Source organism: Cibotium barometz, chromosome 24 (assembly GCF_041138505.1).
Source record: "Cibotium barometz isolate CiBa-2024 chromosome 24, ASM4113850v1, whole genome shotgun sequence".
Taxonomy (NCBI): domain Eukaryota; kingdom Viridiplantae; phylum Streptophyta; class Polypodiopsida; order Cyatheales; family Cibotiaceae; genus Cibotium; species Cibotium barometz.
Genome location: NC_141069.1, coordinates 3,001,215 through 3,024,314, shown reverse-complemented (window position 1 = coordinate 3,024,314; position 23,100 = coordinate 3,001,215).

Below are 23,100 nucleotides of genomic sequence, written 5' to 3'. Positions count from 1 at the left end.
TGGAACTTATAAGAAAGGGCCACTAAAGAGTGAAGAGTACAATCTCTAGAACATAACACCATGGTTGCTGGGTGCTTAATATTGTCAGGAAATGAAAAAACACGCCTTATAGAATGACATTCAGATTTAATACCTTTCACATCGTGGACAGCATAGGAAATAGGTTGAAAATTATCAATATGACCAATCTCATCTATAGATAGCTCATTTAAATTTAAACAAACATGGCCTCCTACCATATCTCTATGTACCATTTTGATATTCATTGATAGGTTCTTTAAGGACCGTAGCAGTAGGAGTTGCTTTGTTACATGAATCTAAGTGGATTCCAGCATAGCAGTAGGAGTTGCTTTGTTACATGAATCTAAGTGGATTCTAGCATAGCATTCTGTATGCTCCTCCTCATCTTTAACTCTTCTAAATGTTTCAATTTTATTTACATTTAAATACTCCTTTAAATTATCATCAATTTGTTTTTGAATGCAAGCCCTTATTCACGAACAATTACAATGAAGTATGCATGTTGCATCCAAAATTTGAAGCCGATGAACTTGGTTCAAACTTAGGTATATATAGCTCCTAACCATCTTCAACCTCCTTTAAAAAATAAAAAAGCAAATACTAATTTGCTTATTTTTCTTTTACAAACATTCTTAACTTTAAATTGATGATACAATATTATCTTATCACATTTATTCTACTTCAAGTGCAATTATCCTCACGTATGAAATAGAAAAGTGTGTTTAACAAACACACTTCATTTACATCTCTAATTTCCATGTTTGACACTAATAAGTGATAACCTCTCTCCTTCTCTCACCTTTCTTTGCTAACAAAGGAATTACTTCAAAGAGAGAGAGAGAGAGAGAGAGAGAGAGAGAGAGAGAGAGAGAGAGAGAGAGAGAGAGCAAGAAAAAAACATAGAACTACAAAACCTGTTAAGGGATAGAAAAAGAGAGAGCAAGAGAATATAGATAGAGAGAGATATATAGACAATGAGAAGATACAAAATTCATAAATATCACCAAGAAGAAGCCAAAGCTGAAAAGTTATAATAAGATTTTTCCCTGAATGAGTACATTAATTCTGAAGCTACCAAGAAAATGTCATTGCTCTCACGAAATCTCTAGGCAACTATGTTGGTTTCCAACCTATAGCTCATCTTTTTCATAAAATCATTGAGTCGAGTAACAGATATCTTTAGACTCAAGACCTCTAAGCCTAGAGTACATACTTGCTCTTTTAAAGAATCGGCTTGTTCTTTACATTCCCTAGTACATCTGCCTAGACGTTCCCCAATTTCAACATGCGACCACTAATATCAAGAACGCGATGAAGATGATGTGTCAACTCATCTCTTTTCATATCTCCCCTTTGGGTGCCACTTCCACGGATCTCATCCCAAAGGGCATTCAAGTACTCCTCGCAAGAAACTTGATTTTTCTTAGTGCACTCGCATATGTCCCGTTAATAATCCGTAGACATTTAGCGCTTGGTTGTCCTGATGATGGGGACCTTGAACGAGCAATGTTTTGTAACCCAAACATTGATCAACTTAGGTGGAGTAGACAAAGCTAAATTGGAAGCTCAATATGTAGCCACTGCGACAACTAAGCCATTGCTATCATTGTGCATCTCCATTTGCTGAAATCCAAAACGAACATCTTAAGGCTCTCTAAAAATCTCTTTAAATCTTAGTCAACATATAACATAACCCTAATAACCCATCTATATACCAACACTATATACATGCAGATACCTCGTAATTACAAAGAGAAAATAATATATACTCTTACCATGCCATATAATCGTCTCTCTAAAAGTCTTAGTATTAGCAACCATAAAGAAAGTTCCTTACTTTTTAAGCACATTTTTCTATTGTTTTAAGGCTAATATAATCTTAGTAAAAGTACTCAAATAATTTAACGTATGTATATTCTCTTAAGCCCATATATTATCTCTCTGGAATTTTCTCTGCAGTCAAACACAATGGTCTAATATATTCCCTTTTAAGGATTATATAGTCTGAGTAAAAGTACCCAAATAATTTAACATATGTATATTCTCTTAAGCCCACATATTCTCTCTCTAGAACTCTCTCTGCAATCAAACACAATGGTCTTATAAATGAAAAGTTTCTAGCTTAGCCATCCTTACATATCACTATAGTAAACTCTATTTATGTACACACACTAAAGTATTAAACACAAAAAAATCATTATTACATTCACATTCGCCATATGAATTATCAATTATTAAACATTCAATGAGAGAGAAAGAGAGATAAAAAGTAATTTAATGTGCGGTCTTGTCTCTCTCTCTCTCTCTCTTCTCTCTCTCTCTCTCTCTCTCTCTCTCTCTCTCTCTCTCTCTCAGCGGCGACAGCCAACCAAACATATCGCCATAAATAAATCTTTTTATCTATGCATTACATATTAATTGCAAACACACAAGTAGATAGAGACAGAAAGGGCAACAATAAAACTAACCTCAAGTTGAAGAGAGAATGATATTCCAAACCACTAACTTTGCTGGCTATCAACCTTGTGCCTTGCCTCTATACAATCATACACACAAACCAAAACAACAAAAAACTTATGTTCTCTCTCTTTCTCTCCCTCTCTCTCTATTTCTCTCACACTGTCCCTGCTACGTTTCACACCAAACACACACAAAAGACAAGAGGAACTATTTGTGTGTTACATGGGAGAGAGAGAGAGAGTGTGTGTGAGAGAGAGAGAGAGAGTATGTGTGTGTATAATAGCTAGAGAGAGTTACAGGGAAAGAGACCATGAAGAGGAGATAGTGTGTGTCACAGAGTCTAAGCGTTCCATCTTTCTTTTTCTGAAAGAGAACTGGCGCACCCCAAGGTGAAACACTGAGTCTTACAAACCCTTGTTTTAACAACTGTCTAAGCTGTTCCTTGAGTTTGATGGCTTCAGGAACTGGCATTTTGTACGTGCGTATGGCTACTAGCTGAGCTCCGGGGGTCTATTCAATCACATGATCTACTTCCCGGATTGGAGGCATTTCGGTTAGTTCTACTGGGAATAGATCATCAAATTCACTTAACCATTCTGGTTCTTTAGCCTTAAGCTTTGAGTCTACTGGGTTCTTTAGCCTTAAGCTTTGAGTTTACTGGGTTCATTTTGACAACATAAATTTGCTGCTTCTTCCTAAGTCCTTTCAGCAAACTGGAAGCTTTTACTAACTGAAGGTTTGGGGATCCGGAAACTCCAGTTCCTTGAACTTTGTTCTCGTGAAGGTCATGGAAGGAAATGGTTCCATTGTGACAGTGTATGTCAGCTTGATTTTTGTGGAGCCAATCCATTCCAAGGATCCCGTCAAAAACTCCCAGAGGTAAGACTTTGAACTGACAGTCGGTTATATTATCATCTAGTTTGAACTGGATAAGATCTGTCTCATGGTGAGTGAAAAGAGTCTTCCCACTGGCCAATTAACTTGCATAGGTTTCCTTGATTTCTGTTCTAAGACTAGTTTACGCAAGCATCCAGGGAAAATGAATGAATGAGAACTGCCTGAATCAATCAAAAGCTTAAAAGGCTTACCCTGATATTCTGCTGGAGTATGGATGACTGAGAACTGACGGTTAGGTCCTTGGTTTTCAATTGCAGCAAAGATTTGCCCTCTTTCCTCTTCTACTACATCTGAAATTGTGACTGCTCTAGCTGCTCCAGTCTGAGGTGAAACTCTTTCTCTTTGGTTGCCCCAGTTCTAGGAGGGAGTTCTGAGGTTACTCTGGATGGCTGAGCTGGATTTCTTCTGGGGTTTCCCTGGCTTGGGCGAGACGGACCCTGATTAGATTGGTATATGAAGGGGTTGGTCTCTGAACTTGGGGTCCTTGACTTCCCTGTCCCCTTGACATGGCAGGAGTCGGGCAGTCTTTCAGTTGGTGACCAAAACCTTGGCATCCAAAACATCGGTTTTCACTTCTGAGCTCATCCCTCTGATTTCTTGAAAGAGATGGGGCTCCTGAGAAAGTATTCTCGGGGAAGGGTCTTCCTTCACTTCGGAATCTTCCTGCATCCTGATTCTGATTTGGGCCTTGCTACCTCTTCGAAGGTGGAAAGTTTGAAGTACTTCCTTGGGCTTGGAATCTTTTAAAGTTAGAGGGTGCAGGCTTTGGCGGCGGGACCTTTACTACAAAGGCTTTGGCAAAATCCTTTGCCATTCTTACTGCTTCAGCCATGGACACTGGCTTGGCATTTTTGACTAGTGTGTCCAAGGGTTCGTTCATTCCCCGAATGAACCTGGCCATAAGTTGTTCTTCATCCAGAGGTGGTGAATGTTTGAGTAGAAGAGCAAAGGCCTGGTGATATTCCTCGATGGTTTTGCTCTCCTGCTTTAGCTCTAAGAATTCGTTCATTTTGATTTCCAAAAATCCAGGGGGACAAAATCTCTTTCTTAGATAGGTTTTTAGGTCATTCCAGGACTAAGTATTTCTATCTAGACGGTTGGTGTCACAGTGGTTCCTCCATGCTACCCTGGCTGTTTCCACTATTTTCAGCCAAGCAAGAGCCATTTTGCTCCGCTCATTGTAGCCTGTGACGTCAAAATATTCTTCCATGGCTTCCACCCATTTCTGCACAGCCTCGCCTAGGTTCTCCCCTTCTCCTTTGAAGGGTCCTGGCTGAGTCCTATGAAGAGGCTTGCGAACATCAGGGTCAAGCTCGTCATCTTCAGAGAGAGGGTCTCACTGACGGCCACGGTTTCCTCGTCTCATGATTCTGTCAAAAATTTATATATTATTAAATTTTTATTTTGATATCATCCACGAGATCCTAAGACTTAAGAGGTTCGGAAAACAATTTCTTAAACAAGACAATGATCTTATTGGAGATCTATGACATATGTCCGATAACAGATTTTTCTTTATGAGATCGTCCGTAAACAATCACTTATACAACAGGAAATTTTTCTTCAGAAAACATTTTTATATTTATATAAAAGTTGCAATATGTACATAGAGCAGCTCAGCTCCAGAATCACTGCCTCAGACGTAATCGTATAAAGAAGCGAAACTGTGAAGAAGACATACCATGGTACACACGATTCATTACACAAAGAGGTGCTATAATTCTATTTCTCGGGATAAAGCGGCTAAGAAGTCTAAAAAATCAGCATGAAGTCCTGAAGCTCTTGGGTGAATGATCAAAGAGTTGAACATGCTGAACAAGCCCTAGTCTTATCAGAATCATGGCCAAGGAAATATTTTGCCAGAGTCTCTGACGCTGACTGGTACTGATATTAATACACCATCCTCCATTGAACCACATATACCGACATCGCTCAAGAGGATCAGGAAAGTATAGACTCTCAAAATGGCGAGCGAGTCTCACTTTGCTCATTCGGGTCGTAGTAGAATTGACAAGGTGATCAAATGCAAAAGCTATCATATCCTGACTCTAAGAGAGTCTAGGAATTCCAGATATGTTCGGGGTGTCCATCTATAAATTTCCAATTCAACTCATAAGTTTTCAATTTTTGAAGTTCATTCTCATAGTATTAACAAGTGAAAAACATTTCTTTCCCAGATTTCTATTAAAAATTTAGGCAATTTTTGCTCTGATACCAACTGTGAGATCCCTCTGCCCCCTCTGCGCACTGGACTCCCGGTAGTAGCTGACAGTAGTCGAAAGCAGCCCCCTCATGCGTGGGATAGGGTTTCTCACTCGAGGCCTCGCCCACAAATGTCTGGGCACGAGATTAGGCTGGTGGTCACTCCGAAAACCAAAATCGGGAAAATTTTCCATGCTTGGAAAGCGGGGACGATTCCACCTTTTTGAATTTTCTTAACGATTTTTTTAAACAAGATCAATTCTACACTATCTTTCACTTGAATAAACCAAATAGAAGGAAACTATCACTGATATAATTTGATCATCTGAGTAGTTTGAATGCTTTTTTCCTAATCAAGATCAGGCACAGCCACTGATCCACTCAATTAAGAAATTTATCAGGGAATTAATTAATTACTCGAATCCTAGCGTAATTCTAAGATTTTTCAGTTTGATTATTAAAGCTCCACTGATTCTAGCCTAACCCCATCCGGCCCATGGGTTAGCCACCACCCTAGCACTGGAATCGGTAGATCCAAACAAGTACTCACCCACCCATAATTGAAATGCCTTTCTTAACTTTAGCTTTAGAAAACAGATACGCACACACTCCTCTTTAAAACTTTAATATAAAAATAATCCATTGACAAAATAGATATGATCACAGATTTCATAATTCAAAATTTCCATTCAATCTCTTGTTTCACAAAAATAGTACCACTCTGGACTCTCCGTTGGGACCAGCTGGTCAGCAACGAGATCTAGTAACAAATTACAATAATCACTTCGTCAATATACATATATATATCTTCCTCAACATACGTATGGGTGTCCTAAGCACCGCGAGCCCGTGCATCGCCTGGTTAGGTGTCCTGGCACTTTACTCAGGGACCGCTTCGTCGGCCCTCGCCCATCGTACCAGAAGCACACCATTTTTCACCATACCTAGGCTGGTCAAGACCTGGGTAGGTTTTTGCCGCGTGAGCTGTCCCTCGAACACTCCCCGCCAGCTGTTGCAACCGAACTTCCCTTAGATAAACATATATGCCAAATGATCCCTCCAGCATTCTGGAGGGAGCATTTGGCATAAGACAGTCCTTTAAGAAAACAGGGTTTCTATGCAAGTTTTCAGTTTTTTTGATTTTGTGTGAAAACCATGAATAATCTTAATTCCGTATCTCAATACTTCTAGATCCAGGTCTGAATTCCAAACAAAATTCCTTGAATTCTGTTAACTTGATCCTCAGATCAAAATCAAAAGTCTTAACTTAGTTTCAGATTCGGTGGGTGTTTTGAGTGCATTTTTCTTGAACTAAGCACATCGTCATTGACGAAGGAATTAGGTCTTGGTCAATAGTCTGAATCAGAGTTTGGGTCCGGACAGGTTCTTCCTAAAACTATCTTTCTCGAAAGGTACTATTTCAATTTCTCTCTTTCTAAATTTCGTTTGACGAATATTTGTTTATAGATTTCTAAAACATGAATTTCTTATGAGGAATAAAATAATCATTTATCTCAATCTCCGACTTCGATAGTTTAATTGAATTTTCTAATTACCATCTTAGTGAATATAAAATGGTAGAATTTTCTCTGACATATTATCTACTTATTTATTTTTTTATTTTTTACGAAAATTAACAGAGGATTAAAGAGAACCCTTATTTAATTATAAAGATTCTATATGCATCTAATTATGCATAAAATCCAATTCTGATGAAAGTCACACTTTTATCATCATAAAAATCATTTATGATGAAAATCACTCTTTTAACATGACAAATCATTTATGATGAAAATCACTCTTTTAATAAAACAAATATCTTTTATGCACCCATTTATGCATAAAAATCATTTATGATAAAAATCACACTTTTATTATAAAAATACCTTTTATGCATAAAAATCATTTATGAGAAAAATCACACTTTTAATATAAAAAAATATCTTTTATGCATATGTTTATGCATAAAAATCATTTATGATGAAAATCACACTTTTAATATAAAAAAATATCTTTTATGCATAAAAATCATTTATGATGAAAATCATACTTTTAATATAAAAAATATCTTTTATGCATAAAAATCACACTTTTAATATAAAAAAATATCTTTTACGCATATGTTTATGCATAAAAATCATTTATGATGAAAATCACACTTTTAATATAAAAAAATATCTTTTATGCATAAAAATCAATAATGATAAAAGGAACACTTTTATAAAAAAAAAATACTTTTATGCATGAAAATCAATATGATGAAAGTAACTCTTTTAAAATAAAGAATAATCTTTTATGCATTATTTTATGCATAAAAATCAATATGATAAAAGTAACACTTTTATAAAAAATATTCTTTTATGTATACTTTTATGCATAGAATTCAATAATGATAAAAGTAACTTTTTTATAATAAAAAATATTCTTTTGTGCATACTTTTATGCATAGAATTCTTTTATGCATACTTTTATGCATAGAATTCAATAATGATAAAAGTAACACTTTTATAATAAAAATAAATTTCTTTTATACACATAATCAAAATGCATCTCCTATGTAGGAAAATGACATTTTTAGAATATAGAAATCATAAGGATTACTCTTTTAGAATAATAAAAGATAATACTTATTTCCAAATTTTTAAAAAATTTTGCCATAACCTCCTTTGTATGGTTGACCATTTTTCAAATTTTAAGTCCCTAAAATTAATTAGAAGTCCACCAAGAGTATTTAAATCATTCTAAAGTAAACATTTTCTACTTATTTAAGAGAAACATTATGAAAAACTTGCTTTTATCCATTAATTATTCATCTAAGATAAAGAATGGTTGGATTTACTAAAGAAGAGAGGGGAATGCCTTTTTTCAATGAGGCATAACATCATTTTCAATTTAGAGAAGACAATAATCATAAAAAACCATAAAATGAATAGAAAAGAGAAGAATCTCCAACTAACGAAGGAATTTGAGAGCTTTCCTTTGGCTTGATGGTTTGAGGGTTCTACTCTTGTTGAGACAAGAGTGGCCACCAATCTTTTAGAAGAGGGAAGGTCAAAAACTAATGAATTATGAGTAAAATTCACAGTTTTTGGCACTTGGGAGAGGCAGGGTAACAGTGCAAAATACTATTGAGTTTCAATAAAGGGGAAGGCTTCTATTTATAGGAAAAAGTGAGCTTCTAACCAAGCCAACTGATTCTAGAATTTTCCAGATCAGTTTGGTCACTTTTTGACCATTTTTGGGTAGGTTTAGTCCACTTTTTGGATCTCGTTGAAATAGGAGAGAGGAGAGATAAAAATATCTCATTATTTGGGAGTTTAAAACTCATTCAAGCATGTGAAATAGGTGCCTCCTTCATGAGGGGAATTCCCCCATATTGAGGTGTCAAAAATGCATCATTTCACTTAAATATCTCTCTTTTTTAACTATTAACCTTGTCCTTAGTCAACTCTTCATCTTATGTGAGTATTTACTCATTTTTGGAAGATTTTCCTTTTATTCTTCTATTTATCTCCTCCCTACATTCGGATGAATCTTATTGGTCCATAGGAACCTTAATTTAAAATTTCAAAAAAATCTTGACCCCCAGGATAATGCCTCTTGAACAGATTATACTTAATTTCTAATGCACCTTCTGAAAATCTTTTTGAACTTCTGTTTCAGGGGAGCTTATTTTAATGAGATGAGATATTTTTCTATCCAAAAATATTTAAAAACTGAATTACCACTCTCTAGAAGATTTTCTCTCTCTAGGCCAAAACTGGTAGAAATAAGATCTTTTATATTTCTGAAGAGGGATTTGATTACAGGGGAAGATGCTGGATATCCTGAGAGGCTGGGGAGGAATCTTACATTCTCTCCCACTTGAAAAACGTGGTAATCCCGCCAATAGATCGGCTTCATTCTCCCAGGTGGCATCTTCAAAAGGATAGAACTTCCATTTTACCAATAATTCTTTGGGAATTCTGTTCCTGAGAATCTTTTCTCGAACATCAAGAATTTCTTCAGTTTGGAGTTCCATCTGCCCTTGGGTTGAAGAGGTTAGGATTTCATCATTAAGTACATGATTTGGGCTTGGCACATATTTCTTTAGAAGACTTACATGAAATACATTATGAATTTTGAGATGAGGAGGCAGAAGAAGCTCGTAGGCTAAGTCAGATACTTTCTTTGTAATCAAATATGGCCCACAATATCTGGGGGATAACTTCTTGTACTTCCCAAGAGATAGAGAACTTCTTTTGGGCCGTACTCTAATGAAGACCATATCTGCTTCTTCAAACTTTCTGTCTATCCTCTTCTTATACTGCTTCTGTCGATCCTAGGCAGCTTTAATATCTTTACGAATTGACTACATCTGCTGCTCCATGTCGTCAAGCATCTGTCTGGACATCTCGACCCTAATCAATGGGTCGGACCAAGTTAATGGAGTTAAGCAATCTTGTCCATACAAAACTTTGAAAGGGCTCATTCCAATACTTCTGTGATAAGAAGCATTGTAGGCGAACTTGACTAGGTACAGATAGCTTAGCCACTTCTTGGGTTCCCTGCCATAGCATGACCGAAGTATATCTTCGATTACTTGGTTTACCCTTTCAGTTTGACCATCGGTCTCAGGGTGATAAGCTGTGCTGAGATCCAAGAAAGTTCCCACTGCTTCGAAAACTGCAGTCTAGAACCTTGAAGTAAATTTGGGATCTCGATCACTTACTATTCTCCTGGGTAGGCCATGCAATCTGAAGATTTCTTTGAGGAACACTCTGGCCACATCCACTACAGTGTAGGTTTCTTTTACTGGGATCAGATGGGCAACTTTGGTTAGTCTGTCAACTGCCACAAAAATGGAGTTGTAACTTGATTGCACTGAAGGTAATCCAGTAATAAAGTCCATACTGATACATTCCCACTTCATCTGGGGAATGTCCAATGGATATAACTTCCCAGGCATTTTTACTCTTTCAGCTTTGACTTTCTGGCATGTCAGACATTGACGTACATGATTCAGTACATCCTTTTTCAGACCAGGCCAAAAGAAGCTTTTCTTTACAGACATGTAAGTTTTGATGAAACCTGGATGTCTTGCTATAAGGCTATCATGGGCTTCATTTAGAATTTGATCCTTTGTTCCCTCATCATTGGGAATGCATAGCCTGCGATTATAATACATAATGCCATCATCTAGGCTGTACCCTTGAACTCGGTTCAACTCCTGTGGAGTTTTGCTTTCTTGCATAAGTAGGGTAGCAATGGCCTATGAATCCCGAAAACTCAGAACGCATGAGAGGAATTATGCTGTCCATGACCTAGAACTACTTTCAGTAGTATATGCCCTGAAGTTGTGGAGACATTACCTACTGGGACAAAGGTTCACTTTGATGACAGATCATCAAAGCTTAAAGTGGATCTTCACTCAGAAGGATCTCAACATGCGCCAAAGAAGGTGGATGCAGACCTTGTAAGAATTTGATTTTGAAATCAAGTACCGCCTAGGCAAAGAAAATGTGGTAGCAGATGCCCTCAGCACAGAAAAGCCTCCTTGCTTGCAATTACTGTAGTATCAAATCCTTTGATTATTGAAGCAAGAGAGAAGATCATGCACGAATTTTCTCATTACCATCTTAGTGAATATGAAACGATAGAATTTCCTCTCACATATTATCTACTTATTAATTTTTTAAACTTTTATGAAAATTAACAGAGAATTAAAGAGAACCCTTATTTAATTATAAAGATTCTATATGCATCTAATTATGCATAAAATCCAATTCTGATGAAAGTCACACTTTTATCATCATAAAAATCATTTATGATGAAAATCACTCTTTTAACATGAAAGAATTTCTTTTATGCATATATTTATGCATACAAATCATTTATGATGAAAATCAATCTTTTAATAAAAAAATATCTTTTATCCACCCATTTATGCATAAAAATCATTTATGATGAAAATCACATTTTTAATATAAAAATATCTTTTATGCATATGTTTATGCATAAAAATCATTTATGAGGAAAATCACACTTTTAATATAAAAATTTATCTTTTATGCATATGTTTATGCATAAAAACCATTTATGATGAAAATCACACTTTTAATATAAAAATATCTTTTATGCATATGTTTATGCATAAAAATCATTTATGATGAAAATCACACTTTTAATATAAAAAAATAACTTTTATGCATAAAAATCATTTATGATGAAAATCACACTTTTAATATAAAAAATATCTTTTATGCATATGTTTATGCATAAAAATCCTTTATGATGAAAATCACACTTTTAATATAAAAAATATATTCTATGCATATGTTTATGCATAAAAATCATTTATGATGAAAGTCACACTTTTAATATAAAAAATATCTTCTATGCATATGTTTATGCATAAAAATCATTTATGATGAAAATCACACTTTTAATATAAAATAATATCTTTTATGGGTGCATATGTTTATGCATAAAAATCAATAATGATAAAAGAAACACTTTTATAAAAAAAATATTAATTTATGCATACTTTTATGTAATATGATGAAAGTAACTCTTTTAAAATAAAGAATAATCTTTTATGCATTATTTTATGCATAAAAATCAATATGATAAAAGTAACACTTTTATAAAAAAATATTCTTTTATGCATACTTTTATGCATAGAATTCAATAATGATAAAAGTAACACTTTTATAATAAAAAATATCTTTTATGCATAGAATTCAATAATGATTAAAGTAACACTTTTATAATAAAAATAAATTTCTTTTATACAAATAATCAAAATGCATCGCCTATGTAGGAAAATGACACTTTTAGAATATAGAAACCAGAAGGATTACTCTTTTAGAATAATAAAAGATAATACTTATTTTCAATTTTTAAAAAATTTCACCATAACCTCCTTTGTATGGCTGACCATTTTTCAAATTTTAAGTCTCTAAAATTAATTAGAAGTCCACCAAGAGTATTTAAATCATTCTAGAGTAAACATTTTCTACTTATTTAAGAGAAACATTATGAAAAACTTGATTTTATCCATTAATCATTCATCTAGGATAAAGAATGGTTGGATTTACTCAAGAAGAGAGGGGAATGACTTTTTTCAATGAGGCATAACATCATTTTCAATTTAGAGAAGACAATAATCATAAAAAACCATAAAATGAATAGAAAAGAGAAGAATCTCCAACTTATGAAGGAATTTGAGAGCTTTCCTTTGGCTTGATGGTTTGAGGGTTCTACTCTTGTTGATACAAGTGTGGCCACCAATCTTTTAGAAGAGGGAAGGTCAAAAACTAATGAATTATGAGTAAAATTCATAGTTTTTGACACTTGGGAGAGGCAGGGTAACAGTGCAAAACACTATTGAGTTTCAATAAAGGGGAAGGCTTCTATTTATAGGAAAAAGTGAGCTTCTAACCAAGCCAACTGATTCTAGAATTTTCCAGATCAGTTTGGTCACTTTTTGACCATTTTTGGGTCAGTTTAGTCCGCTTTTTGGATCTCGTTGAAACAGGAAAGAGGAGAAATAAAAATATCTCATTATTTGGGAGTTTAAAACTCATTCAAGCATGTGAAATAGGTGCCTCCTTCATGAGGGGAATTCCCCCATACTGAGGTGTCAAAAATGTATCATTTCACCTAAATATCTCTCTGTTTTAACTATTAACCTTGTCCTTAGTCAACTCTTCATCTTATGTGAGTATTTACTCATTTTTGGGAGATTTTCCTTTTATTCTTCTATTTATCTCCTCCCTACATTTGGATGAATCTTATTGGTCCATAGGAACCTTAATTTAAAATTTCGAAAAAATCTTGACCCCCACAGGATAATGTCAACAGATTATACTTAATTTCTAATGCACCTTTTGAAAATCTTTTTGAACTTCTGTTCTAGGAAAACTTATTTTAATGAAATGAGATATTTTTCTATCCAAAAATATTTAAAAACTGAATTATCACTCTCTAGAATATTTTCTCTCTCTAGGCCAAAACTGGTAGAAATAAGATCTTTTATATTTCTAAAGAGGGATTTGATTACAGGGGAAGATGCTGGACATCTTGAGAGGCTGGGGAGGAATCTTATAATTAAAAATTTTCATGCATAAAAATAATTTATCTAAAATTCTTCTTTAATTTTAAATAAAATATCCATTATTTTAGTATTCCAAATTTTCTCTTTCTCCATTGGAATACATGGATCTCCATTTTCATGGGAATTTCTCTTTTATCATAAAAATGAAATTACTAAAAATTTCTCTTTTTCTCTAATTAACTATTTATGCATAAACATTAAAAATTAAATTTCCATGGATATGATGAGAATTATTCATTTAACATAGGATGACTAATCCTAGAATATGGTAGGAAGTCCTCTTTTCCTATTATGCAAACAAATGATTTGTGTTAATTTTTAAAATTTTTACCATAGCTCCGCTGCTATTACTGATAATTTTTAATATTTTCTAAAAGAATAAGACTTAGTAATAGGATTATGATAGAGTAACTATCATTTGGACCAATATCCAATTTATGGACTTAATTCCTAAGTTTACCATAATTTATGTAACATTAAAGCATAAAAAAGCCATCTCTTTGGCCTCTAGCTTGACTAGCATAGAGTTTGATTTTAGAATTAGGAATTGCTCCATGAGAAGCATCATTTGAATTGAGAATTGGTCATAGGAATGACCATTCTTTGAAGGAGATAGAGATATACATAAAAAAACATCCTAAATTAAGCATAAATGTAAACTTTATGTGATTAATCATTCAAATTCATTAGAGAGCTTGATTTGCATTGAAAAACCATTCATTGAATACTTCTCAAGCTTGAGAGGGGTTGAGAAGTGAAAAACATTTAGAAGATTTAAAAAAACCATAAAGTCAAACCTTACCTCTTGTTTTGCTTGATTCTCTATTCTTAGGAGAGGCCCCCAACCAATCAATTGGTTAGTATGTTGAGGTAAGCTCCAAGAAAGGTTGAAGAGAGAGAGAAGCTCCAGTCTCTCCAAAATGTAGAGGATTTTTAGGGGATAATAGAAAATATACTTATTTTAAGGTAATACTAGCATGATCTAGCTCTCACAGGAATCTTACATCCTCTCCCACTTGAAAAATGCGAGATGTCCTCATCTCGCAAAGTGGGGGTTATCTTTCGCCAACTCTTCTTCTTTCTCCCAGGTGGCATCTTCTAGAGGGAAGAACTTCCACTTTACTAAGAATTCTTTGAGGACTCTGCTCCTCCTGAGAATCTTCTCCCAAACGTGAAGGATTTCCTCAGGTTGGAGTACCATCTGGCCTTGAGTCGTCGGAGAGATAAATTGTTCATCATCATCAAGCATGTGACTCGGGCTAGGTACATATTTCTTAAGTAAAGTGAAGTGGAATACATTATGTACCTTGAGATGGGGAGGCAGAAGAAGTTTGTAGGCTAGATCGCCCACTTTCTATATAGCAGCGTATGGCCCACAGTATTTGGGAGAGAGCTTCTTATACTTACCTAAGATAAGGAACTTCTCTTTGGTCATACTTGAATGAAGACCATATCTGATTATTCAAACTCTCTCTCTGATCTCTTTTTATCTGTGTACTGCTTTTGCCTATCTTGGGCTGCCTTTATATCTGTACGGATTGATTGCATTTGTTGGTCCATGTCATCAAGCATTTGTCTGGACATTTTGACTCTGATAAATGTGTTAGACCAAGTCAACGGTGTAAGGAAATCTTGCCCATACAAAGCTTTGAAAGGACTCATCCCAATGCTTCAATGATAAGAAGCATTGTAAGCAAATTTGACCAGATGCAAATGCCTTAACCACTTTTTGGGTTCCTTGCCGCAGCATGACCGAAGGATATCTTTTATTACCTGATTCACTCTTTCAGTTTGGCCATCTGTTTTGGGGTGAAAGGCTATGCTGAGATCCAAGAAAGTTCCTACTGCTTCAAAGAATGCAGTCCAGAATTTTGATGTGAATCTGGAATCTCTGTCACTTACTATCCTCCTAGGTAAGCCATGCAATCTGAAGATTTCTTTAAGGAAAACTCTGGCAACATCCACTGCAGTGTATGTTTCTTTCACTAGAATCAGATGGGCAACTTTGGTTAGCCTGTCACCACAAAATGGGAGTTGTAACTTGATTGCACTGAAGGTAATCCAGTGATAAAGTCCATACTGATACATTCCCACTTCATCTGAGGAATGTCTAGAGGTTGTAGTTTCCCTGGCATCTTGACTCTCTCTGCCTTGACTCTCTTACACGTTAAGCATTTTTGCACATGATCAAGTACATCCTTTTTGAATCTTGGCCAGAAGAAGCTTTTCTTCACAGACATAGAGGTTTTTATAAACCCTGGATGTCCAACTATCAGGCTATCATGGGCTTCTCTTAGAATTCTTCCCTTTGTTCCCTCATCATTGGGAATACATAGCCCATTATTGTAATACATGCATCCTTCATCCAATTTGTACCCAAGAACTCGACTCATTTCTTGAGGAGTCTTGCTTTCCTGCATCAGAACGGTAGCAATAGGGGCAAATAATTTGTTTTGCATGATTTTCTCCTTTGCTTCACTGATCAATGGATTTGACACCACTGTAATTGCAAGCAAGGAGGATTTTCTACTGAGAGCATTTGCCACCACATTTTCTTTCCCCGGTCGATACTTAATTTCAAAATGGAATTCCTAAAGGGTCTGCATCCATCTCCTTTGACGCATCTTGAGATCCCTTTGGGTGAAGATCCACTTCAGACTTTGATGATTTGTCATCAAGGTGAACCTTTGTCCCAAAAGATAATGTCTCCACAACTTTAGAGCATACACTACTGAGAGTAACTCCAAGTCATGGTTGGACGGCATAATTTCTCTCATGTGTTCTAAGTTTTCTGGATTCATAGGCCACTGCATGACCTTCCTGCATAAGAGCACCACCTAAGGCAAACCCACTAGCATCAGCAACTACCTCAGAGGGTTTGGTAAACCCACTAGCATCAGCAACTACCTCAGAGGGTTTGGTAAACCCACTAGCATCAGTAACTACCTGAAAGGGTTTGGTAAAATTTGGTAACTTAAGGACAGGGTTGATTACTAAGGCTATCTTCAGTTTATCAAAGTCACTCTGACACATTGCAGTCCACTGAAAAAGGGTACTCTTCTTGAGAAGGTTAGTTAAAGGGGATGCTATCTGAGCATACCTGGGTATAAAGATCCTATACTGGTCATTCGGTAAATCCTAGGAATCCTCTGACTTCCTTTACTATCTTGGGTTTCGGCCATTCTACGACTACTTGGATCTTTGCGGGGTCAAGAGAAATCCCATCTTTTGACACTATGAATCCCAAGTATTCCACCTAGTCAATATAGAGAAAGAACACTTGCTCTTCATCAGCTATAGTGACAGCTCTATCTGCTGCAGTCTGAGGTGGAACTCTCTCTCTTTGGTTACTCTAATTCTAGGAGGGAGTTATTATTAAATTTTTTATTTTGATATCGTCCACGAGATCCTAAGACTTAAGAGGTTCGAAAAATAATTTCTTAAACAAGATAAATGATCTTATTGGAGATCTATGAAAAGATTGAATTCCAATTATGATGAAAATTCCTCTTTCATCATTAAAATTTTTCATGCATAAAAATAATTTATCTAAAATTCTTCTTTAATTTTAAATAAAATATCCATTATTTTAGTATTCCAAATTTTCTCTTTCTCCATTGGAATACATGGATCTCCATTTTCATGGGAATTTCTCTTTTATCATAAAAATGAAATTATTAAAAATTCTTCTTTTTCTCTAATTAACTATTTATGCATAAACATTAAAAATTAAATTTCCATGGATATGATGAGAATTATTCACTTAACATAGGATGAATAATCCTAGATTATGGTAGGAAGTCCTCTTTTCCTATTATGCAAACAAATGATTTGTGTTAATTTTCAAAAATTTTACCATAGTTGCGCTGCTATTATTGATAATTTTTGATATTTTCTAAAAGAATAAGACTTAGTAATAGGATTATGATAGAGTAACTATCATTTGGACCAATATCCAATTTATGGACTTAATTTCTAAGTTTACCATAATTTATGTAATATTAAAGCATAAAAAAGCCATCTCTTTGGCCTCTACCTTGACTAGCATAGAGTTTGATTTTAGAATTAAGAATTGCTCCATGAGAAGCATCATTTGAATTGAGAATCGGTCATAGGAATGACCATTCTTTGGGGGAGAGAGAGATATCCTAAATTAAGCATAAATGTAAACTTAATGTGATTAATCATTAAAATTCATTAGAGAGCTTGATTTGCATTGAAAAACCATTCAAATGAATACTTCTCAAGCTTGAGAGGGGTTGAGAAGTGAAAAACATTTAGAAGATTAAGAAAAAACCATAAAGTCACGACTTACCTCTTGTTTTTTGTTTGATTCTCTATTCTTAGGAGAGGCCCCCAACCAATGAATTGGTTAGTATGTTGAGGAAAGCTCCAAGGAAGGTTGAAGAGAGAGAGAATCTCCAATCTCTCCAAAATGTAGAGGATTTTTAGGGGATAATAGAAAATATACTTATTTTAAGATAATACTAGCATGGTCTAGTTCACAGATGAGAATACAAAAGAGTGAGGATCTATTTATAGGTGAAGGAGGCCACTGACTGAGTCCAACTAAGTTCTAGAACTTTCGAGCTTCAATTTGGTTGAATTTGGACAAGATTTGGACCAATTTGGCTCCCTTTTGATTTGGTTTGATCCAGGAGAGAGGAGAAATAAAAATATCTTAATATTTTTGAGTTTACAACTCATTCACATGTGTGAAATAGGCACCTCCTTGAAGGCTCCCCCTTCCCTTACCAAGGTGTCAAAATTGTATGATTGCTCCAAAATATCTCATTTTTTTAGTAATATTTCATAATTAACTAGTAAATCTTATACTCAGTCAACTCTTCATCTTATGTAGGCATTTACTCATTTTTGGGTATTTTCTTTTATTCATTGGATTTATCTCATCCCAGCACTTGGATTAATCTTATTGGTCGATAGGAACCTTAATTGGACCATAATCCAGAAAATCTTGACTCTTAGGCTAAGGTCTTTTAAATCATTTTTAATTAATTCTAATGCACCTTGGAAAATTGATTTTGATTTTCTGTTTTATGAAAACATTTTTGATATTTGTAGAATTTATATATCCAAAAATATCTCAATATTGAATTACCACTCTCTAGAAATTTTCATCTCACTAGGCAAAAACAAGGAATAATATCAAAAACAGGAAATGATTAGAGGGGATTGAAGTAGATCCTATTCATTATTCAGGCTAAGGAGGAATCTTACATCCTCTCTCACTTGAAAATCGCGAGATGTCCTCATCTCGCAAAGTGGGGGTAATCTTTTGCCAACTCTTCTTCTTTCTCCCAGGTGGCGTCTTCTAGAGGAAAGAACCTTCACTTTACTAAGAATTCTCTGAGGACTCTGCTCCTGAGAATCTTCTCCCGAATGTCAAGGATTTCCTCAGGTTGGAGTATCATCTGGCCTTGAACCGGAGAGATCAATTATTCATCATCATCAAGCATGTGACTCGAGCTGGGTACATATTTCTTAAGTAAACTGACGTGGAATACATTATGTACCTTGAGATGGGGAGGCAGAAGAAGTTTGTAGGCTAGATTGCCCACTTTCTTTATGATAGCATATGGCCCATAGTATCTAGGAGAGAGCTTCTTGTACTTACCTAAAGATAAGGAAGTTCTCTTTGGTTGTACTCGAATGAAGACCATATCTGATTCTTCAAACTCTCTCGCTGATCTCTTTTTATCTGTATACTGCTTTTGCCTGTCTTGGGCTGCCTTTATATCTTTATACGGATTGATTGCATTTGCTGGTCCATGTTATCAAGCATTTGTCTGGACATTTCGACTCTAATCAATGGGTCAGACCAAGTCAACGGTGTAAGGCAATCTTACCCATACAAAGCTTTGAAAGGACTTATCCCAATGCTTCGATGATAAGAAGCATTGTAAGCAAATTTGACCAGATGCAAATGGCTTAACCACTTTTTGGGTTCCCTGCGCGGATATCTTCTATTACCTGATTCACTCTTTCAGTCTGGCCATCTATTTTGGGGTGATAGGTTGTGCCGAGATCCAAGAAAGTTCCTACTGCTTCTTTAAAGAATGTAGTCCAGAATTTTGATGTGAATTTGGGATCTTTGTCGCTTACTATCCTCCTAGGTAAGCCATGCAATCTGAAGATTTCTTTAAGGAAAACTCTGGCAACATCCACTGCAGTGTATGTTTCTTTCACTGGAATCAGATGGACAACTTTGGTTAGCCTGTCAACCACCACAAAAATGGAGTTGTAACTCCAAGTCATGGACGACATAATTTCTCTCATGTGTTCTGAGGTTTATGGATTCATAGGCCACTGCATGACCTTCCTACATAAGAACACCACCTAAGGCAAACCCACTAGCATCAGTAACTACCTCAAAGGGTTTGGTAAAATCTAGTAACTTAAGGATAGGGTTGGTTACTAAGGCTGTCTTCAGTTTATCAAAGTCACTCTGACACATTGCAGTCCACTGAAAAAGGGTACTCTTCTTGAGAAGGCTAGTTAAAGGGGATGCTATCTGAGCATACCTGGGTATAAAGATCCTATACCATCCGGTTAATCCTAGGAATCCTCTGACTTCCTTTACTGTCTTGGGTTCTGGCCATTCTACAACTACTTGGATCTTTGCGAGGTCAGGAGAAATCCCATCTTTTGACATTATGAATCCCAAGTATTCCACCTGGTTAACAGAGAAAGAACACTTGCTCACTAATCAGCTATAGTGACATCTCTACATGCTGCTGTAGTCTGAGGTGGAACTCTCTCTCTTTGGTTACTCCAATTTTGGGAGGGAGTTCGGAGACTGCTTTGCATGGAGATTGTAGGCTGAGCTGGCACTCTTCTGGGATTGCCTGATTTTGGCGCGGGGGACCCTGATTGGACTGATATGAAGGAGTCTGTCTTTGAATTCTGGGACCCTGGCTTCCTTGGCCCATAGAAGGAGATGGGCAATCCTTGAGCTGGTGCCCAAACCCCTAACATCCGTGAAGCATCTGTTCTCGCTTCGAAGCTCTTCCCTTTGCACTCTCTTGAGAGAGTCAGAGTTCCTGAGAAAGAACTTCGAGGGAAAGGTCTTCCTTCATTCCTGAAACTTCCCGTCTCTAGATTCTGGTTGGGGCGTTGGTGTATCTTTGAAGGCGGAAGGTTGGAAGAACTTCCTGGTGTCTGAAATCTTTTGAAGGATGAGGGAGCTGGCTTTGGCTGGACTTTCATGAGATGAAGGCTTTGGCAAAGTCCTTCACCATTCCGACAGCTTCTAGCCATGGACACTGGCTTGGCATTCTTGACCAGTGTGTCTAAGGGTTCTTTCATTCCCTAAATGAACCTGGCCATAAGTTGCTCTTTGTCTAGAGGTGGTGAATACTTGAGTAGAAGAGGAAATGCCTAGTGATATTCTTCGATGGTTTTGCTCCCTTGGTTTAGCTTTAAAAATTCATTCATTTTGGTTTCTAAAAATCCAGGGGGACAAAATATCTTCCTCAAATAGGTTGTAAGATCGTTCTAGGACTGGGTATTCCTGTCCAGATGGTCGGTGTTACAATGGTTCCTCCATGCCACCTTGGCTGTTTCCACTATTTTTAGCCTGGCAAGAGCCATTTTGCTTCGCTCATTGTAGCCTGTGACATCAAAATATTCTTCCATAGCTTCCACCCATTTCTCCACAGCCTCGCCCAGGTTCTCCGTTTCACCTTTAAAGGGTCTTGGCTGAGTTCTGTGAAGAGCCTTGTGAACGTCAAGGTCAAGCTCTTCCTCTTCAGAGAGAGGGTCTGGCTGATGGCCACGGTTTCCTCCCCTCATGATTCTGCCAAAAATGATATATTATTAAATTTTTTATTTTGATATCATCCACGAGATCCTAATATTAAGAGGTTCGGAAAATAATTTCTTAAATAAGATAAATGATCTTATTGGAGGTTTGAAAAATAATTTCTTAAACAAGATAAATGATCTTATTGAAGATCTATGACATATGTCCGGGAACAAATCTTGCTTTATCAGTTCGTCATAAACAATCACTTATACAACAAGAAATTTTTCCATAAAACATTTCTTTATTTATAGAAAGGTTGCAATATGTACATAGAGCAGCTCGCTCCAGAAGTCAAAATCTCCTCGGGAGACGCATAAGACGACGGTACTGGGCTATAGACATGCCGTGATACAAATGTTCCCTTACTGCCAAGGGAGCTACTATCTTCTCCTTAGGAATAAAGTGACTAAGGAGTCTGTAGATTTGGCATGAAAGTCTGAAATTTCGAGGCATTGAGTGATATAAAATAACACCATGTATCACTTTTAGTTTCATCAAAATCATGGTTAACGAGAGATTCTGCCTCAGCATCGCACGCTGGTCGCAGCCGCCGTTGATCCCCTCCCATAGAACAAGGTCTTCGCAAAAGGACTTAATCTAACTAACGTACCTAATCACATCTTAATTGTTTCGCAGGAATCCTTCGATCCAGCCTAGCGTTAGCCAACCACCCGACGACTGTATTGGTGGGATTTCTTTATAAAGATTTGGTTGTGTTTTGCCCGGGTACTGAGGAAAAGAGTTCCTAGGCCCGCTAGCCAGCGATTCATGCAAAAATTAAGGTAGGCATACCACGTACACACCCAATATGAAATTGCCATTTTTATAACAGATTTGGCTGAATTTAAAACAATCCTTCAATAGAAATCAATATATTACTGATCATCATCCTCCAAAAATTCTGAGTCGATTGTATTACAAAATGTGTCCTCTGGACTCTCCGTTGAAGACTAGCTGGCCAACCAATGAGATCCAGTATCAAAATTTGACCAACAAAAAATCTTTCCTTTTAGTCCATCCGAATCTTCCTCGATGCACGCATGGGTGTCCTAGCATTCGCGAGTCTATGCATCACTTGGTCAAAACCCTCTAGGATCCTCCTTAGGTGTCCTAGCACTTCACTCAGGGACCACTTTGTCGGTCCTCGCCCATCGTACTGGAAGCGTATAATTTTAACCGTACCGAGGCTGGTCAAGACCTCGTCAGGCTTTGCTGTGAGCGACGTCCCTCGACGACTCCCTGCTAGCTGTTACAATGAACCTCCTCTTAGTAAAACACATGCCAAATGCTTTCTCCAGCATTCTGGCATAAAACAGTCCTTTAAATGAAAACAGAGGTTCTATGCAAGTAAAATTACCAGTTTGAGATTGGTTTCACAAAAACTCCTTTTTCCTTAATTTTCCAATTTCATATAATGAGAATCCTTGATCTCTCATCAGGGTAACCTACCCATCATTTGACTGATTGTCCAACTAGATTCTTGGTGTTTCGGTCAAAGGAAAACCAGTTAATTCAACGGTGGTCTATTCTTTGTATTTAGGAATTGGAATTGGTCACGAAGTTTTTGCTTGATTCAGATCAAGAGATGGACAAGTAG